This window comes from Solanum stenotomum, chromosome 1, assembly GCF_019186545.1.
Source record: "Solanum stenotomum isolate F172 chromosome 1, ASM1918654v1, whole genome shotgun sequence".
In the NCBI taxonomy this organism is placed as follows: Eukaryota; Viridiplantae; Streptophyta; class Magnoliopsida; order Solanales; family Solanaceae; genus Solanum; species Solanum stenotomum.
The window spans coordinates 38,086,075-38,105,594 of NC_064282.1; the positions used below are offsets into that span (position 1 = coordinate 38,086,075).

Below are 19,520 nucleotides of genomic sequence, written 5' to 3' on the forward strand. Positions count from 1 at the left end.
AAAACTTACGTCTTGAAACAAAGTTAAAACGTTTGTAAAAGAGTCCAAAAACATCCTAAACTTAGCTCTTGACTTTACTTGAATTTGAATTAATGGATTCAAGGTTATGATTCATGTTTATGGATGATTTCTAGGTGTTTTAGAAGTCATTTAGAGTAGTTAGGATCAATGGAAAGTGTTATGACACTTTAGAATAACTTAAATAGGCTGAACGATGAAAAACAGGTGAAAACGCCAATCCAGGCCTGTTCCTGGAGCGCCGCACCATGCCCCAACTTACTGGGTCTTATTTAGGGCGCACTGCAGGCGCGCTGCCCCAGCCTCCTGGAGCTGTGGGGGAGCGACACGCCTAGCCCTCCCCAAGTGCGTCTGATGAGTTTTTCAACTCATTTTTTTATCCTAAATCGTTTTAATCCAATTCTTTTTCCCAAATTCACCTTAGATTCATGTATCCAAATCATATGCACAAAAATCTAACCCAAACAACTCAAGGAAACAACAATTAATCATCAAGAAACTCCTTAATCCTAACTCATATTCAAGAACGAAATCAATTCAAGAACAAGTATCAAGAACATCAATTTCTCAATCTTTTTAGGACGAAAATATGCTGAATTAAACATGCTTGGTTCGTGGGTGAACTAACGCAATGCTATGTAATCTCACATAACTTGTAGGGATCACCCTCGACGAAAACCACAAGCTAATCTCGACGAATCTTGAACGTTCTTGCTTCCCCTTCTCCGTTCTCTTTTCTCCAAGCCCTAGCGTAAATTCCAATTTTTCTAAAACTGACTAAATCTGATTTGACCCATAATAAACTCCTAAAAACGGATTAAAATAATAGGGCAATGAAAAGACTAAAATATCCCTTAAAATTCCGGATTGGACATTTCCTTAATCCTACAACCCAACTTCCAAAGGGAATAACTCACTCATACGAACTCGGAATCGCGCAAACTTGGTGGCGTTGGAAAGATAATTCCAAGGGATTTCCAACCATATCTAGAAATACCCGTAAATCATCTTGAGCTAGGAGTTATGGTTGTTTGAAGTTGACCAAAAACTCAGTTTAAACTTTCCAAAAAGTAACTATTTCCAGATTTAAAACTTCCTTCTAGTTCTTTCTAGTTGCGAAATGTTACAATATCTCCCACTTGGGAACATTCGTCCTTGAATGAGATTACTCTTACTAGGCTTAGGGTGTAACAACAACTCAAACACCCAACAAGCAAATGCAAACAAAACAACATGCTCACTCATAATTTAAAGAGCACTAAGAAGAGAATTAGTACTTTGGTCAGCATTTTCCCCGAACTCAAAGAGATGTGGATATCTTTTCTTCATATCCTCTACATCTTTCCAAGTAGCTTCTTTAACAAATTGGTTTATCCAAAGGACTTTGACTGACGCAACCTCCTTTGTTCTCAACTTGCAAACTTGGCGATCTAGAATCTGAACCGGAACCTCTTCATAAGATAAGCTATCCTTGATCCCAATATTTTCATTTTGTATGATCAATGAAGGATCGCCCATGCACTTCTTCAACATGGAGATGTGAAACACCGAATGAACCGCTGCTAATTACTGTGGTAGCTCCAACTCATAAGCTATATTGCCAATCCTCTTGGCAATGCGATAAGGTCCGATATACTGGGGACCAAGCTTTCCATTCTTACCAAACCTCATAACACCCTTCATGGCTGGAACTTTCAAATACACCCACTCATCTACTTCGAACTCTAACGCCCTTCTCCTAACATCAGTATAGGATTTTTCACGTCTCTCTGCTATTTTCAACCCTTCTTGAATCACTTTCACCTTCTCCAAAGCTTGGTGAACTAAAAATGGTCCTATCAACCCTTCTTCACCAACTTTAAACCATCCAATAGGATATCTGCATCTTCTCCCATAAAGAGCTTCATAAGGAGCCATTTGGAACTTCGAGTGATAATTGTTGTTGTAAGCAAACTCAATGAGAGGTAAGTGATCATCCCAATTCCCTTTGAAATCAATCACGTAAGCCCTCATAATATCCTCTAAAGTCTGAATAATGCTCTCTTCTTGCCCATCAGTTTGAGGATGAAAGGCAGGACTTAAGTTCACCTTTGAACCCATGCCTCTCTGAAAAGATTTCCAGAACTGTGCAGTAAATTGTGCACCTCTATCTGAAATAATGGAGACTAGAACTCCATGAAGTCTTACCACCTACTGAATATATAACCTAGCATAATCTTCTGCTGAATGGGTAGTCTTTATCGGCAGAAAATGGGTTGATTTTGTCATTCTGTCAATGATCACCCAAATAGAATCATGTTGTCTGCGAGACCTTGGTAAACCGGTGATGAAATCCATATTGATCATCTCCCACTTCCAATCCAGAAGTTCTATATTCTGAGCCAAACAATCGGGCCTTTGGTGCTCAACTTTCACTTGCTGGCGATTTGGACACTTAGCAACGAATTCTGCAATGCACTTCTTCATGCTATTCCACCAATAAACTTCTCTCAAGTCACAATACATCTTTGTGGAACCTGGATGAATGGAATATTTGGAGCTATGAGCTTCTTCCATAATCCTCTCTTGGAGTCCATCCACCATAGGTACACACAATCTACCTTGATATCTCAATACACCATCTCCCCCTTGTTCAAAAGCTAATACTTTCTGCTTTTGAACATTTGCCTATAACTCAAGCAAAATGGGATCTTGGTCTTTTTTTCTTTAACTTCTGACATTAGTGATGATTCAGCCCCATTCGTCACCACTACTCCTCCTTTTGTGGAATCCATAAGTTGGACTCCTAAGCGTGCAAGCATATGCACATCTTTTGCTAACTCTCTTTTTTCTTCCTCAACATGGGCGGTACTACCCATAGACAACCTGCACAAGGCATCAGTAACAACATTTGCCTTACCTGGGTGATAAAGAATACTCATGTCATAATCCTTGAGTAATTCTAACCACATCATTTGTATGAGTTTAAGCTCTTTCTGAGTGAACACATATTGAAGGCTCTTATGATCAGTGAATATAGCAACATTTACACCATATAAGTAATGACACCATAACTTCAAAGCGAATACTACATCAGCCAACTCTAAGTTATGGGTTGGGTAGTTCTTCTCATGAACTTTCAACTGTCTGGAGGCATAAGCTATGACTTTGCCATTTTGCTTTAACACACAACCCAAACCAACTCTAGATGCATCACAATACACCACAAAACCTTGAGTACCTTCTGGTAAGGTCAAAACTAGGGCAGTAGTCAACGTCTTCTTCAATTCCTGAAAGCTTTTCTCACAAGCTTCAGACCATTGAAATTTCACTATTTTTTTAGTCAACTTCGTCAAAGGGGACGAAATGGACGAGAACCCCTCTACGAACCTTCTATAATAGCCAACTAAACCCAAGAAACTCCTAATATCAGTTAGAGATGTGGGTCTAGGCCAATTCTGCACTGCCTCTATTTTCTGAGTATCAACTTCAATCCCCTCTCTAGACACAATATGGCCTAAGAATGACACAGATTCAAGACAAAACTCACACTTAGAGAACTTGGCATACAATTCTCTATCTTTTAAAGTCTGAAGAACTATTCTAAGGTGACTAGCATGATCTTCTTCATTCCTTCAATAGATTAGCATGTCATCAATGAAGACGATAACAAACATATTTAAATAAGGTTTGAAGACTCTATTCATAAGGTCCATAAACGATGTTGGTGCATTGGTCAAACCAAAGGACATGACCAAAAACTCATAATGACCATATTTGGTTCTGAAGGCTGTCTTTGGAATATCACTTTCCCTTACTCTTAACTGATGATAGCTTGATCTGAGGTCAATTTTTGAAAAATAGGAAGCACCCTAAAGTTGATCGAAAAGATCATCAATTCTCGAAAGAGGATACTTATTCTTGATGGTAACCTTGTTCAACTGACTGTAATCTATACACATCCTAAGGGAACCATCTTTCTTTCTCACAAAAAAGACCAAAGTGCCCCAAGGTGAGACACTTGGTCGAATAAAGCCCTTATCTAAAAAATCATTTTACTGCTCTTGCAACTCTGCTGGTGCCATTATGTATGGCGGAATAGATATATGACGAGTATCTGGAAGAAGGTTTATACCGAAGTCTATCTCGCTCAGGAGGGACTCCGGGAAGATCATCAGGAAAAACTTGTGGAAACTCTTTTACTATAGGAACTGACTGAATGAGAAGTACCTCAACACTAGAGTTATTAACTCGTACTAAGTGATAGATAGAACGCTTCGAAACTAACTTTCTCATCCTAAGGTACGAAATGAAACGACCCTTAGGCACTGCTGAACTACTACTCCACTCTATGACTTGCTTATTTGGAAACTGAAAACTTGACTACTTGAGTTCTACAATCAACTGAGGCATACCAGGCATGAAGCCAATCCATACCAAGAATGACATCAAAATCTACCATGTCTAACTCAATTAAGTCAGCCATGGTACTCTTGTGATTGACGGTAACGGGACAATCACGATAGACTCTCTCTGCTAGAATAGACTCACCAACAAGCGCAGAGACACTAAATGGTTCACTAAGTTGCTCAGGAAGAACATCAAAGTTCATAGCAACATAAGGAGTTACAAAAGATAAACTCGATCCTGGATCTAGCAAGGCATAAACAGTAAAGTCAAAGACTCAAATCATATCACTGACAACATCTAGAGAGTTCTCTTGCTCTTGGCGACTAGTGATTGCATTGAGGTGGTTTGCTCCTCCGCCAGTACTGGAAGTAGCTCCTCTAGGTGCAGCCCTGTCTGGTGGAGCAATTGATGAAGTCTGGGCTCTATTGCCCTGATTTCGACTACCTTGCTTAATCTTAGGACACTCTTTCATGAAGTGTCCCTCTTGCCCACACTTGAAACAACCTGTCTAGCCATCACGACACTTACCTGAGTGGTTCCTACCACACCTACCAGATACAGGAGCCCAACTACCTCATTGTCCCACACTACCTTGAGACTGTACTAGTCTAGCTCTAAAGTTTTGTGAATTTTGGCCATTATACTCACCTTTGCTTCTGGGTGCAGGTGCACTAGCAGGTGATGGTGCAGGTCCCTTTTGCTTCTTAAAGGACGAACGATTCACACTACCCTTCTGCTGCCCAGACTCATTCCCTATCTTCATTTTCTTATTTCTGAATCTTCCCTATCTCTCAGCTTCTCTTCCTCAACCTATTGCACAGAAACCATCAACCTTGATATGTCCATGTCACCTATCAACATCCCTGCTCTGCCCTCTTTGCTTGATAGACGGTGCAACCCAGCAACAAACAAGCTCATTCTACTTCTTATGTCCTTAACCATCTCCGGAGCATATCGGGATAGTTGGGTGAACTTCAACCCATATTCATGAACACTTAGAAAATCCTGCTTAAGTGTGGGGAACTCACGTACCTTGGCCTTTTTCAGTTCTCGGGGAAAAAATGCCCCAAGAAAGCCTCTTCAAAACATGCCTAACTCGCAGGTGGTGCATCCTCAGCTCTACCCCTTTTCCACTGATCCAACCAAGCCCTAGCAACATTTTTCATCTGATATGAAGCTAGCTCAACTCTCATAGTATCAGTAATATGCATCACATCGAACACCTTTTTCAGTTCCTCAATGAAGTTCTCTGGATCCTCTACAGTGCTTGAACCAGTGAAACTTGAAGGATTCATCCGCAAGAACTCACGAATCCTTGAAGTGTCAGCCTCTTCTTGTCGAGCTCCTCTCTGCTGCCCAGCTTGGTTGGTCACAACTTGACTGTACGAGTATGCAAGTTGGAATGCTAAAACAACATAGGCTTGGAAGAGAATCTGAAAGAAACACTTACCTTGGCTCTTCTCAACTCATGAATACTTAACTGAACTCATTTCAATATAAAGCAGTTTAAAACAAGTGCAATATAAAGAAAAGTTGTTTAAAAACATGATGTCAACTCTGTGTATGTACAAGGATACAACATAACTCTGAAATATATGTAAAAATTCAATAAACTGATGTATATAAAAATACAATAACTTCAATAGGATATTCTCTAACCGACAACCATCACTATGAGCCTAAGTGATGGTATAATGTTTTACCTCACGTTGCCAAGGACCGTCCTATACCTTGCCATCGGTATAGAACCTGAACTACTAAGTGGATCCACTAGTCTATGCTGAAAAGCACAAGAAATCATCTAAAAAGTATGATCATTTTTCTACCCATGATGACTACATTGTTTATGGGGGCTTGAGTTAATGAACTTGCGTCCCCATATCGGTGCTCAATACTATTCCCAAAATATACTTACCTCATATGTTTTTAAAACAACTTCTTCTCTAGTTTGAGATAATTGCTCAAACATAGCTTAAAAAGCTCTCTTGGAATCAATGTTCCCTTTTGCTGTTCAAAACTCTTTTGAAAATCTCAGTTTCCTCTCATCTTAAATGTGAAAACATTTACTCTTGGAAATACTTAGTTCCCATATATCATTTTAAAGAAAATGAACTTTGCTCTTACTCTTTACTCAACTTCAAAACGTAAGTCTTAAAATAAAGTTAAAACGTTTGTAAAAGACTTCAAAAACTTCCTAGACTTGGCTCTTGACTTTCCTTGAATTAGAATTTATGGATTCAAGGTTATGATTCATGTTTATGGATAATTTCTAGGTCTTTTAGAAGTCATTTAGAGTAGTTAGGATCAATGGAAAGTGTTAGGACACGTTAGAATAACTTAAATAAGCTAAACGACGAAAAACTGGCAAAAAATGCCGATCCAGGTGCGTCCCTATCGCGCCGCGCCATGCCCCAACTTACTGTGACATGTTTTGGGCGCACTACCCTAGCCTTCTAGCGCTATGGGGGCGCGACGCACCTGGCCCTCCCCAGGTGCGTCTGACAATCGTTTTAATCTGATTCTTTTTCCCAAATTCACCTTAGATTCATGTACCCAAATCATATGCACAATAAACTAACTCAAACAACTCAAGGAAACAACACATAATCTTCAAGAAACTCCTTAATCCCAACTCATATTCAAGAACGAAATCAATTCAAGAACAACTATCAAGAACATCAATTTCTCAATCTTTTTAGGACGAAAATACGCTGAATTAAACATGCTTGGCGTGTGGGTGAACTAACCCAACGCTATGTAATCTCACATACCATGTAGGGATCACTCCCGACGAAAACCACAAGCTAATCTCGACAAATCTTGAACGAATCTTGAATGTTCTTGCTTTCCCTTCTCCTTTCTCTTTTCTCCAAGCCCTAGCATAAATTCCAATTTCTCTAAAACTGACTAAATCTAATTTGACCCATAATAAACTCTTAAAAACGGATTAAAATAATAGGGCAAAGAAAAGACTAAAATATCCCTTAAAATTCCGGATTGGACATTTCCTTAATCCAACAACCCAACTTCCAAAGAGCATTACTCACTCATACAAACTCGGAATCAGGCAAACTTGGCGGTGTTGGAAAGATCAATTCAAGGGCTTTCCAACCATATCTGGAACTACACCTAAATTATCATGAGCTAGGAGTTATTGCCGTTTGAAGTTGACAAAAAACTCACTTTAACTTGCTTAAAATTTTCCAGATTTCCTTATACTTTCCAAAGAGTAACTATTTCCAGATTTTAAACTTCCTTCTAGTTCTTTCTAGTTGCGAGATGTTACAATTAAAATTCAAGACATAACTCATAGATATTAATGCATCTTGAACGATAAATTTGATGAATAATAAATACTCATACAACATACATCTGTGGTGTCAAATATTCACTCCAAAATTTTTTAAAACAAAAGCTAACTAAGACAGAGAGTATATGTTGAATTAAGCCAAGTGAATATCATTATACCTAGATCCATTGATTCAATCATATATTACTCAGATAGGGAGAGTCAATAGAGATTATCAAAACTAGAGCTCAGATTAAATCTAGTGACTCGCATTAATTTCATCAAATATGGAAGAAGGTCTAAAGCCAACACATGAACTTAATACTTCACTAAAATTTAGTCATGAAGACCATATAGAACAATGTATATCACCACTATATCATAGTCGTGTAATTTTCATTAAAATTAATTTTCAAGGTACAAAGAAATATCTAAAACCATTATGTAAACGACCTCAAATTGCAAAATAACTTCATAACAATGAGTTTTAAGTTGATCATTTCTGATAACTTACCGAATTTCAGATTAATTAGAGTTCAAAAATAATATTTATCTCCAAAACTATGATCAAATTCAGATTCAAATAATTTAAGAAAAAATAATCAAATCTATATCCTTATCATATATCAATTCATGTTAACTTATCACGTGTAATCATGTACCACATATAACATAAATAAAACATATATAAAGGATGACATTCATACTAAATCAGATTTTAATTCCAAAGAACAACTTTAAAATCATTTTAATGACCTCAAAAAAATATAACCACATAACAATGAGTACTTTTTCTTACTAGGTCGTTACCAATGAACTTACCAAATTTTAGGTCAATTGGAATCTATAAAGAATATTTATTTCCAAAGTTATGACCAAATTCAAATTCAAGTGATTTATACTTTTTTTAGAAATTAAAACAACACGACCTACATTCTATCACATATCAATTTACATTAATACACCATGTGTAATCAAATTCCAAATTTAACATAAACATAACTGACATAAAGAATTAACTTAACATATTTAAATCAAATTTTAATCCGACAAACTACCTAAAACCCATTTAAACGATTTTAAATGGAATCATCAAATTTCAAGTCAACCAGAGATAAAAAATTCATAACCACTTAAACTATGATCAAATTTGAAAAATAACCATTTTAGGCATAGTTTTAGATTAAAATAACTTGATTCAAATTTTCATTCTCTTTTAAAGGTATACTATGTCTTTTCTTTAACTAAGACACACAACTAACCTTCTTACAACAAATTGTTCTCAGTTAATACACTTGAAAATTCAAGATATTACGTTTCCTTTTATACCGGTGAAAATCATTAATAGGCATTACTAGCATCTTAAGGTAAATCTCCATTCATAAAAATAAATATTTACCACTAATATTCACTTATGAGAATATATACATGATATATTAAGAATATTCTGATGACTCAAATAAATAGATCATTTTTGCAACTTCTATTTATTAATCATAATCTTCATCAATTCATGTATTAATATCTGACATATATGATGCAGTACAAATATATGTGATGAGAAAACTAAGTCATATCACTATATTCTTGGTGAATTGCTTACTTCCTGTCAGTGCCTTTAGGAAAAGTTATCACTAGCCTAACAATTACCAATATTTTATTTTTCATTAGCCAATCAACAAAACCAAAGGAAAAAGAGAAAGCCACTTTAGGCAATATTCTTGTAATCAAAATAAACTTTCTTTCTCAATTCTTTCTTCATAATTAATGGTAAACTAGGAAATGAAAAGAAATGCTTGGCTACTGAACAATCATGCCCTGAACTATCAAAAGTATTAATATATACTGAAGAAACTACAGAAAAGGAAATAAACATTGGAGGAGTACCAATAGTGATAAAATTTAAGATATATCAAGGTGATGAAAATATCATTTTAGGAATAAAATGACTAGAACAACTAAAACCATATAATCTAGAAGACAAACAGTTAACAGTAAATTATGAAAATAAAAGAGTAATAATAAAAAGAACCTTAGTATGAAAATATACATAAAACTAAAAACACCGATAGTAGTAACAGGATTTAATAATGAAGGAAGCATGATCACATATAAGGCAAAATATGTAAAAGTACAAATATGGGATAAAATACTAACTATAGAGGAAATATATAACTTTGAATTAACTACAAAAGATATGTTATTAGGAATGCCATTTTTGGAAAAATTATACCCACATATAATAACAAAAACACACTGGTGGTTCACAACACCGTGTAAACAAAAAATAGGAGCAAAAAGAGTAAATAATAAAAAACGAAAAACAACAGAATGGATAAAAGGAAGTGAAAAAATTACACAAAAATTAGAAAATTTAAAAGAAGAAGACCCTAAGATAGAATTAATTATATTCTCTATAGATAAAGTAAAAATAATCCAAGATAAGTTAGAATTATTATATAATGAAGATCCTTTACAAGGATGGGAAAAACATAAAACAAAAATAAAAATTGAGCTAATTGATAATAATAGTATAATAACCCAAAAACCATTAAAATATAATTTTAATGATTTAACAGAATTTAAAATACATATAATTGAATTACTAGAAAAAGGGTACATACAAGAAAGCAATAGCAAGCATACAAGCCCAGCATTTATAGTAAATAAATATAGTGAACAAAAAAGAGGAAAAAGTAGAATGGTTATTGATTATAGAAATTTAAATGCAAAAACTAAAACATATAATTACCCAATACCAAATAAAATATTAAAAATAAGACAAATACAAGGATATAATTACTTTAGTAAATTTGACTGCAAATCAGGATTTTACCACTTAAAGTTAGAAGAAGAATCTAAAAAACTTACAGCATTTACAGTACCACAAGGATTTTATGAATGGAACGTATTACTTTTTGGATATAAAAATGCACCAGGTAGATATCAACAATTTATGGATAACTATTTTAAACAATTAAAAAATTGTGTAGTCTATATTGATGATATATTACTATATTCCAAAACACAAGATGAACATATAAGATTATTAGAAAAATTCATATATATTATAGAATATTCAGGCATAAGTCTAAGTAAAAAGAAAGCAGACATAATGAAAAAACAAATAGAATTCTTAGGAATACAAAAGATAAAAATGGAATAAAAATGCAAACACATAGTACAAAATATAATTAACTCAAATGAACAACTAGATACAAAAAAGAAATTACAGTCATTCTTAGGACTAGTAAATCAAGTAAGAGAATACATACCAAAATTAGCAGAGAATTTAAAACCATTACAACAAAAATTAAAGAAAGATATAGAATATCAGTTTGATAAAAAAGACCAAATACAAATGCAAAAGGTAAAATTATTATGTAAAAACTTGCCTAAACTATACTTTCCAGATGAAAACAAAAAAATTACTTATATAATAGAGTCAGATGCGAGTGAAAAAAGTTATGGAGGAATATTAAAATACAGGTATGGTGGCAATACGATAGAACATCATTGCAGGTATTATTCAGGAACATTTAATAATACAGAAATAAAATGGGAAATAAATAGAAAAGAATTATATTCAGTATATAAGTGTTTATTATCATTTGAACATATATTGTATATAACAAATTCATTATAAGAACAGATAATACATAAGTAAAATGGTGGTTAACAAGAAAAATACAAGATTCAGTAACAACAAAAGAAATAAGGAGATTGGGATTAAATATATTAAATTTTACATTTACAATTGAAGTAATAAAAACTGATAAGAATGTTATTGCAGATTACCTATCACGTCAAAGCTACTCAGACTGAGACTGAGGAAGAAGATACAATTGAAAAGATACTCAAAGCCATTACTACACTTTGTACAAAAGTGGATAGTATGGACAACGAGATACAAAAGCTAAAGACTAATGAAGATAATCTGAAGTCTAAAGCTAGTATAAGTCAGCAACATGACTATAAAAATGCGGAGTTATGTCTATCGGAAGACAGAAAAAATACATAGCTAAAAGGTAACGTTGGGAAACACCTAAAAACCCATAACATTTGTTTAAATACAGTTGCAGGTACAAGCCAACGAGTTAGTGAAAAACATAAGAACTCTAACTTAAACCAGTTATTCGAAAAACCATTTACCCCAAGGCCAAAAAAAAAATTGACTATAGAACCACAAACTTCTACATACGCGGATAGCCTACACCATGACAAAAGGACATATAACTATATTACGCGAACCTATATAGAAAATATATACAAAATCCAAACATTTTTAAATCTTAAACCCAGATCTACTACAACCCAAGAACCCAACCAAGATTATTTAACCAAAAAATTACAAGGTTATAATAAACTGATTGCACAACCAAAATCTAACGCCAACTTAGTAAGGACATGTTACAACTATGGACTATTAAATACAGTATATACTTATGACGGAGAGGAACTAAGTGGAATACCGAAACTACATAAAGCGTTTATTACATATAAGAGAGTTACTAAGGGAAATTTATTCTATGTAAAATTTTATACGGCAACAACAGAGATATTATACAAGGAAATAAAACCTCTGATACAAGTGGTAAAGATAGGACTAACAAAAGATATAATAATATCGGAAGATATCGAACAGCAACCAGAGATACAAAAAAGCGAGATACCCAGTTTTTATGCCAATAAGAGAATAATTGATATATCAACCATTATACAAGAACTAGCAAATAATTATTTAAACAGAAACGCTCTATGGAGCTACTATGCAAGAGATCAGTTAATGCTTTATTCCAATTTAAGGGAGCTAAGGAAAGCAGATATGGATGAAGTCCAAAGATGGATTTTATCATTACTTAAGCCAGAAGAACGACCTACAGCATGAGCACTAAAAGTAGGATTTATTTCGGCAGAATTATTAACCAGATATTGCAAGCTAATTGGTCACAAATACCTTGACCACATATGTTCGAAATGCAATGGAGAAGATAATACAATCTCAGACGTCCAGCTGGAATAAGAGATAAAGACGGAAGCCTAAAAGATAGGAGAAGAAGACAAGAAGAAGAAGACAAAAAGATAAAGTAGATAAGATGTAAATTATTTGCTGCATATAGTCAAAAAGATAAAGTAAAGTAGGTATGGTATAAAGATGAAGTAGATAAGATGTACATTATTTGCTACATATAGTCAAAAAGTAAATAGTAGTGGACAAAAGTAAATAGTAGTGAATAGTAGTAAATAAGTAGTGGACAAATGTAAAGAACGTACTAGAGTATGTATCTAGAATAGTAAATTTGTATGTCTATATATAGACTCAGTTGTAAACATTGTAAAGCAGGCAACGCCTAACAGAATAAAAACTTGCTACATATAGTCAAAAAGTAAATAGTAGTGGACAAAAGTAAATAGTAGTAAATAAGTAGTGGACAAAAGTAAATAGTAGTGAATAGTAGTAAATAAGTAGTGAACAGATGTAAAGAACGTACTAGAGTATGTATCTAGAATAGTAAATTTGTATGTCTATATATAGACTCAGTTGTAAACATTGTAAAGCAGGCAACGCCAAACAGAATAAAAACTTTCGTAAAAATCATTCTCTCTCAAGATACTAAATACTTAAAAATTAATGGATAAATCTGAAATCCAATCAGATATTTCAGATAGCATGGCTAAGCAAGAGGCAAAGGTATATTGTTCAAAAAATATGCGGAACTAATTTCATATATTCCTGAATATCATATATATGATTGAATAAATTTATGTTAGTTATTATGTATTAGAATTACTTGAATCATGATTTCTAGTTTATTAGCACACTGGAAACAGGGAGAAAACTTCTATACTATGTCATCCTAATGTTGAAATCGGTAGGCGAGGAAAGCTGTTTAGGGGAGTAAACAAAGTTGAGGTGCTGATAAGAAGGAAGTATCCGCTAAAGTACGATGCTAGTAGTGACAGGAGAACATGATAAAAATAATCTAGTTCATAATGAACTAATATGAATTTAATCAATTATGAATATGATAGGAAAGAATAATTTGAAATAAAAAACCTGCATAACAACGAACATGACTACATACATGCATGATGAAATGATAAAAAACTATGAAACTTTAATCTTATATATACTTAAAAATATAGAAATAATTGAATTAAGAAAGATAATATGGGAAAAAATATTTAATGATTACGAATCAGAAGATATATTAAATCAGCAATGGTATGAAATAGACCTACATGATTTAGACTTCGAAAGAATAAAATGTTATGATTTAGAAATAAATTCAGATTAAAATGAACTACGAATATTTACAATATTGGATAGAATCTATGGAAGATATAAAACTATTAGAACAATTAATGGAGGAAAATTTATATATGTACCAAATAACCCAAGATATGTTATATCTAGAATATATCATAAATAATATTAAAGAAATATTCAGATTAAAACAACTATCGGAAGAATATTACAATAAATATTATTACATATTACCATGAATTTGGCACTACCAAAAAATAATATTAAAGAGATATCAAGATTAAGACACTTAGCAAAAGAATATTATAATAAAATCTTTAAAGTAAATTACTCACCTATCACACTACCACCTACCACACTACCACTTCCATGAATTCCTCAACTACCACTTTCACACCAAAAAATGGTATCAGAGCTATGGATAATAAGATGAATACCTCAACTATCGATTCTGCAACGAAAATTGGTATCAGAGCCATGGATAATAAGAAACACAGGAAGAACATACTAGTAGAAAGTTAAGAAAAATAAGAAGAAAATTAAACAAATTATATCTGTAATATAAAAAACTCAATATCACAAAAACTGATAACGATAAATTAGATCAATTAATAGATAATATATCTAAAATAGAATATAAATATATTCAATATTTAAAGAAACAATGAATAACGAGAATGAAGAATATAGACAAAAACTTAACGAAATAATTATAGCAAAAAGACAAGAATTGAGACATAGGCAAAATAGACGAATTTACCCCCGAACTTTGATAAATGGTACGTCTATGCCCTCCGTTATACTTTGCGTCCAAATAAGCCCCTTCCATCCAATTATCGGTACACATATGTCCCTCTCACTAACGGACCCCTCGTTTGGTACACGTGTCTTAATCCTAATCAACTACCCGTTTGACCTTTCTTTTAACCCATAAGCCCACAACCTGCCCCATAAACCCAATAACCCACAACCCGCCCCGTAAACCCAATAACCCACCCGATTCCCTCTAATATCTAAGTTAATTAAACATTCCAAAGGAAGAGTCAGTGAAGGGGTTGAAAATCACTCCAATGGCGGCGGTGCCGGTGGCCTTGCCGATTTTCCATCTTTGACCATTGCAGCCACAACCAAAACGAAGAAGAAGAAGAAGCCACAAACCCTATCCCTTCAGGAGTTCAACACTTATAGTACTGCTAAGCAGTCTCAAACTGTCGCCGCTGCGGCAACCAATGGCCTGACACCGGAGGAAGTCTTGATGCTCCCCACCGGTCCTCGCAAGCGTACTGCGGAGGAACTTGACTATTCTCAATTCGGAGGTGGTTTCAGATAGTACGGTTACGACAGGCAAGGGGGAGGGGTTCGTCGGAGGATTCTCGTAGGCAAAGGGGGTTTCGAAGGGATACCGATAGGGAAATTGCTCCCTCTCGTGCCGACGAGACTGATGATTGGGGTGCAGCTAAGAAAACATCGACTGGTAATGGTTTTGAAAGAAGGGGGGAGAGAGGTGAAAGGGGAGGTTTTTTCTCCGATTCCCAGTCTAAAGCTGATGAATATGATAATTGGGCAGCGAATAAAACTTTTTTACCCTCTTCTGGTCAAAGATTTGATAGGAGATGAAGTTTTGGGCCAAATGGTAGTGATTCCGATTCGGATCAGTGGACCAAAAGGAAGGAAGAGGAAGGTGGACGGAGATTTGCCTCCGGTGGTGGTGCATTCGACAGTTTAAGAGAAAGAAGAGGTGGGTTATTGGGTTTATGGGGAGGGTTGTGGGTTTATGGGTTAAAAGAATGGTTAAACAGGTAGTTGATTAGGATTAAGACACGTGTACAGAATGAGGGGTCCGTTAGTGAGAGGGGCATGTGTGTACCGATAATTGGATGGCAGGGGCTTATTTGGACGCAAAGAGTAACGGAGGGCATAGACGTACCATTTATCAAAGTTCGGGGGTAAATTTGTCCTTTTTCCCAAAAATCTATAATAGCACAGAGGAAAACTATTTTATATCTACAAATATAAATAGAAAGCTTAGAATATACACTGCAACACAGCTCATAAATGAACAAAGAAGAATACGCAATAGATGAACAAACATATGAAAACTATGACGGATTAAAAATAAAGATAATATTTTCTAATATAGGAAGAAGATATAAGAAAATAGGCGACAATCTAAATTTAATGTTAGAAAAAGAAATGGTAAAACTAGAAGATAGTCTAACTGCTATGATAAGAATAACAAAAGAAAATGAAGAAATAGATAGAAAAACGGAAATTGAAAAAATAAAACAACAAGCAAAAAAGGAAGTACAACAATTAGAAGAAGTAAAAAATACTAAAATAATAGAGCTAGAAAAAGAGCTAGCAATATTAAAAGAAATGTATGAAATTAAACGACAAGAAAAAGAACAAAAAAACAAAATTAGAAAATGAGATGATTAAATTTAAAGAAAAATTGCAATTACAAGATGAATTAGAAGAAAAAGAAGAAAATAGTCAAGATAATCTACCCGAAATAAGAATTGATGAAATAAACGACGATGATCTAGAACAACATTCGGAAACAAGCGAAACATATACGGAACTTTTAACAAACATAGATAATACAAAGAATTTAGAAGTAAATACAGAAGACGTAGACATGGACGAAAAACCTAGCACATCAGGAGTAAAAAACCCAAAAAATTTTAATCCAAAATATTATAATGAAAACTATGAACAATACGATAAAGAAAAAACTACATGGGATAAAAGATTAAATAAAAAATGGATACCTAAACCAATAACTGGACAACATGATTTTTTAGATTTAAACTGTGTAGCAGATATAAATAAAATAATACAATTATGGATGGGATACATATCGAAACAATTGATAGATAACAAGATAGTAATAACAGAGGCACCAGGATATATAGAAAGAACATTTATAAGAACAGTAAAATTATGGCTACAAAATTTAACAAGTGAAAGCTTAACAACTTTAAGAAGTAATAAAAAATCCGATAGCTACTACATCTATGGAAATACTATATAAATACGAAATAGCTATAAGAAATGAATTTAGTAGTATAACAACAGAGGTAGAAGAACAAAATAAAGAAAAAATCATAAATCAAAATCTAATGACAAAATTATCAATATGTAATATGTGTTACATAGATGAATATACATGTGCATTTAGGGAATACCATTATAAAGGAACGTATAGCATAGAAGAAAGTAAAGAAATAAGAAAATTATATTTTACAAAATTACCAGAACCTTTTAATTCAAAAGTAATAAAAAGTTGGAACGAAACAGAATTAATAGATACCTTAGGAGCTAGAATAAAATTCTTGCAACGATGGTTTATGGAACTATGTGAAAAACATAAAGAAGAAATAAAAGTGGAAAAAATATTAGTAAAAAACTTGGCATGTCGCAAAAATAAAATAGCACCTCAATTTGGTTGTACGAATAGGTATTATAAAAATAGAAAGAAATATAATAAAAAATACAAATCAAAATATAAATATAAAAAACCAAGAAGAAGATACTATGTAAAAAACTACAAAACCAAAAGACCATATAGACCAAAAAGAAAACTAACAGAATGTACTTGTTATAATTGTAGAAAATTAGGACATATAGTTAGAGATTGTAAATTACCTAAAAATCCAAAGAAAAAACAAATATCAGAAATAATAATAGACGATGAAAAATATACGCAGATAGAATACATAGATTATGAATTAGAAAGTGAAGATAGTATATATGAAATATCAGAAAATGAAATAGATAATGATATAGAAATAGAATGAGACAATGAATTCTATAATATAACAAATGACTGAAATAGATATACAAATAATAAATATAGAAGAACATCAAGACGAAGAATCTTTAGAACAAAAAATAATATTTGATAACAGTATATTTGAACAAATAAAAGGAAAAGAATTAGACCTAAGCGTATAAAAAATATTCGAAATACCAAAAATAAGAAACTGGTTTAAACGGCAAAAAGAAGAATATTATGTAGTAAGTCAAAGAGAACATATCATAGATTGCAAATACACTAAAGGAAAGGCCAAAACACCAATAATAAATAAACGAATAATAAATAAAGAAATACAGGATATTAAGGCTAAAAATCTAATTAAATATGTACATTTAGGAGGAACAGAAATACTAATAAAAGCATGTTTTAGATAAGGAATAGATATACCCATAAAAATATACTTAGCAGATGATAGAATTATACAACCCATAGAAAAAAGTATAATAAGTGCGGTAAAAGGTAACCTCATATGCCAAAAATTTAAATTTATAATAAGTGCTAACTACTCAGTAGCAATAAATGACAGAAATATAGATAAATCATTAGTATTATATTGGAAAATGTCAGGAATAGAACTAGCCCCGGGAAGTAAAATATTTACAGCTAAATGTAAAAACTTATATGTTTTAACAGCAAAACATAAAATAAATAAAATAAAAATAGAAAATCCTTTTGAAAGAATAGTCACAGTCATAGACAAAAATGACTATAGTTATAATGAAATTGACATAGAAGAAGATTTAGAAATAGTAAAAGAAAGATTAAGCACATCAAAAAGAATAAACACGAACTGTGAAATACCACAAATCTCATAAAAAATGAGTACCTCAAGGAGAATAGATAAAACTCTACAAAAATCAATGGAAGAAGAAATAAAACCACATCATTACTACATAACGGGAATAATGGAACAACGAAAATATTTAATATTAATAGATACAGGGCAAGAAGAAAACTATATTACAAGAGAATTAGTGACGGAAGATGAAACTTAAACCCATAGTTAAACCTACTAATTCTACCGCCTATGATTTTCGTGATTGATATCAAGACTTCTTCTGCATATCAACAATACATTGAGGAAACTTTTTACTATGTATGAGGTACAACTAGTACTAGTTGTATGAGCAATTATTTTATTATAGATATAATCTAATCCGCGGACCCATTTTTTGGTTTTTCTTCTTTACCTTTAATTTCTCTTTCCTGCTTTTCTCTAATCTTTCCCTTCTTTTTTCTAATTTTATGTTTTTCTTAAATCTATATTCAGTTACTCTCCCAAATTTATTCAGTTTAGATGAAAATATTTTTTAAATTTGTTTGTTTTAACAAAAATATACTTTTTACGAAATAATATTTTTATCATAACTACATAAGATATGAATAATTAACATAATTTTTTAATGTAATTAATAAGACTAGTTTAGTAAAATGAATCTCTAATATCAAAATAACCAAGACTACAGACCAAGGAAAAAATATTATCTAAGAAAATCTACGGCAAAAAAGCCTTATCTAAATAAAGATAGACATGTAAGAAAACATAATAATAATAGAATCTATAAAAATAGACTATCTTGTTTTACATGCGGAAGTGAAGAACAGCTAGCTAACACTTGTCCAGGAAGAAATAATAGTAGAACGAGAAACTCCCAACTCATAGAAGATTTCCAAGAAAACCTGATAAATGTAGATGAATACATGTCAGATAACGAAAGTGTATATTCAGTAATAAG

General features: G+C 32.9%; 1 pseudogene; it reads left to right on the forward strand.

Annotated features, from left to right (window-relative positions):
* Positions 1-14,381: 14,381 nt before the first annotated feature.
* LOC125847905 (eukaryotic translation initiation factor 4B3-like) lies at positions 14,382-15,767 on the forward strand (annotated as a pseudogene).
* The last annotated feature ends 3,753 nt before the right edge of the window (positions 15,768-19,520 follow it).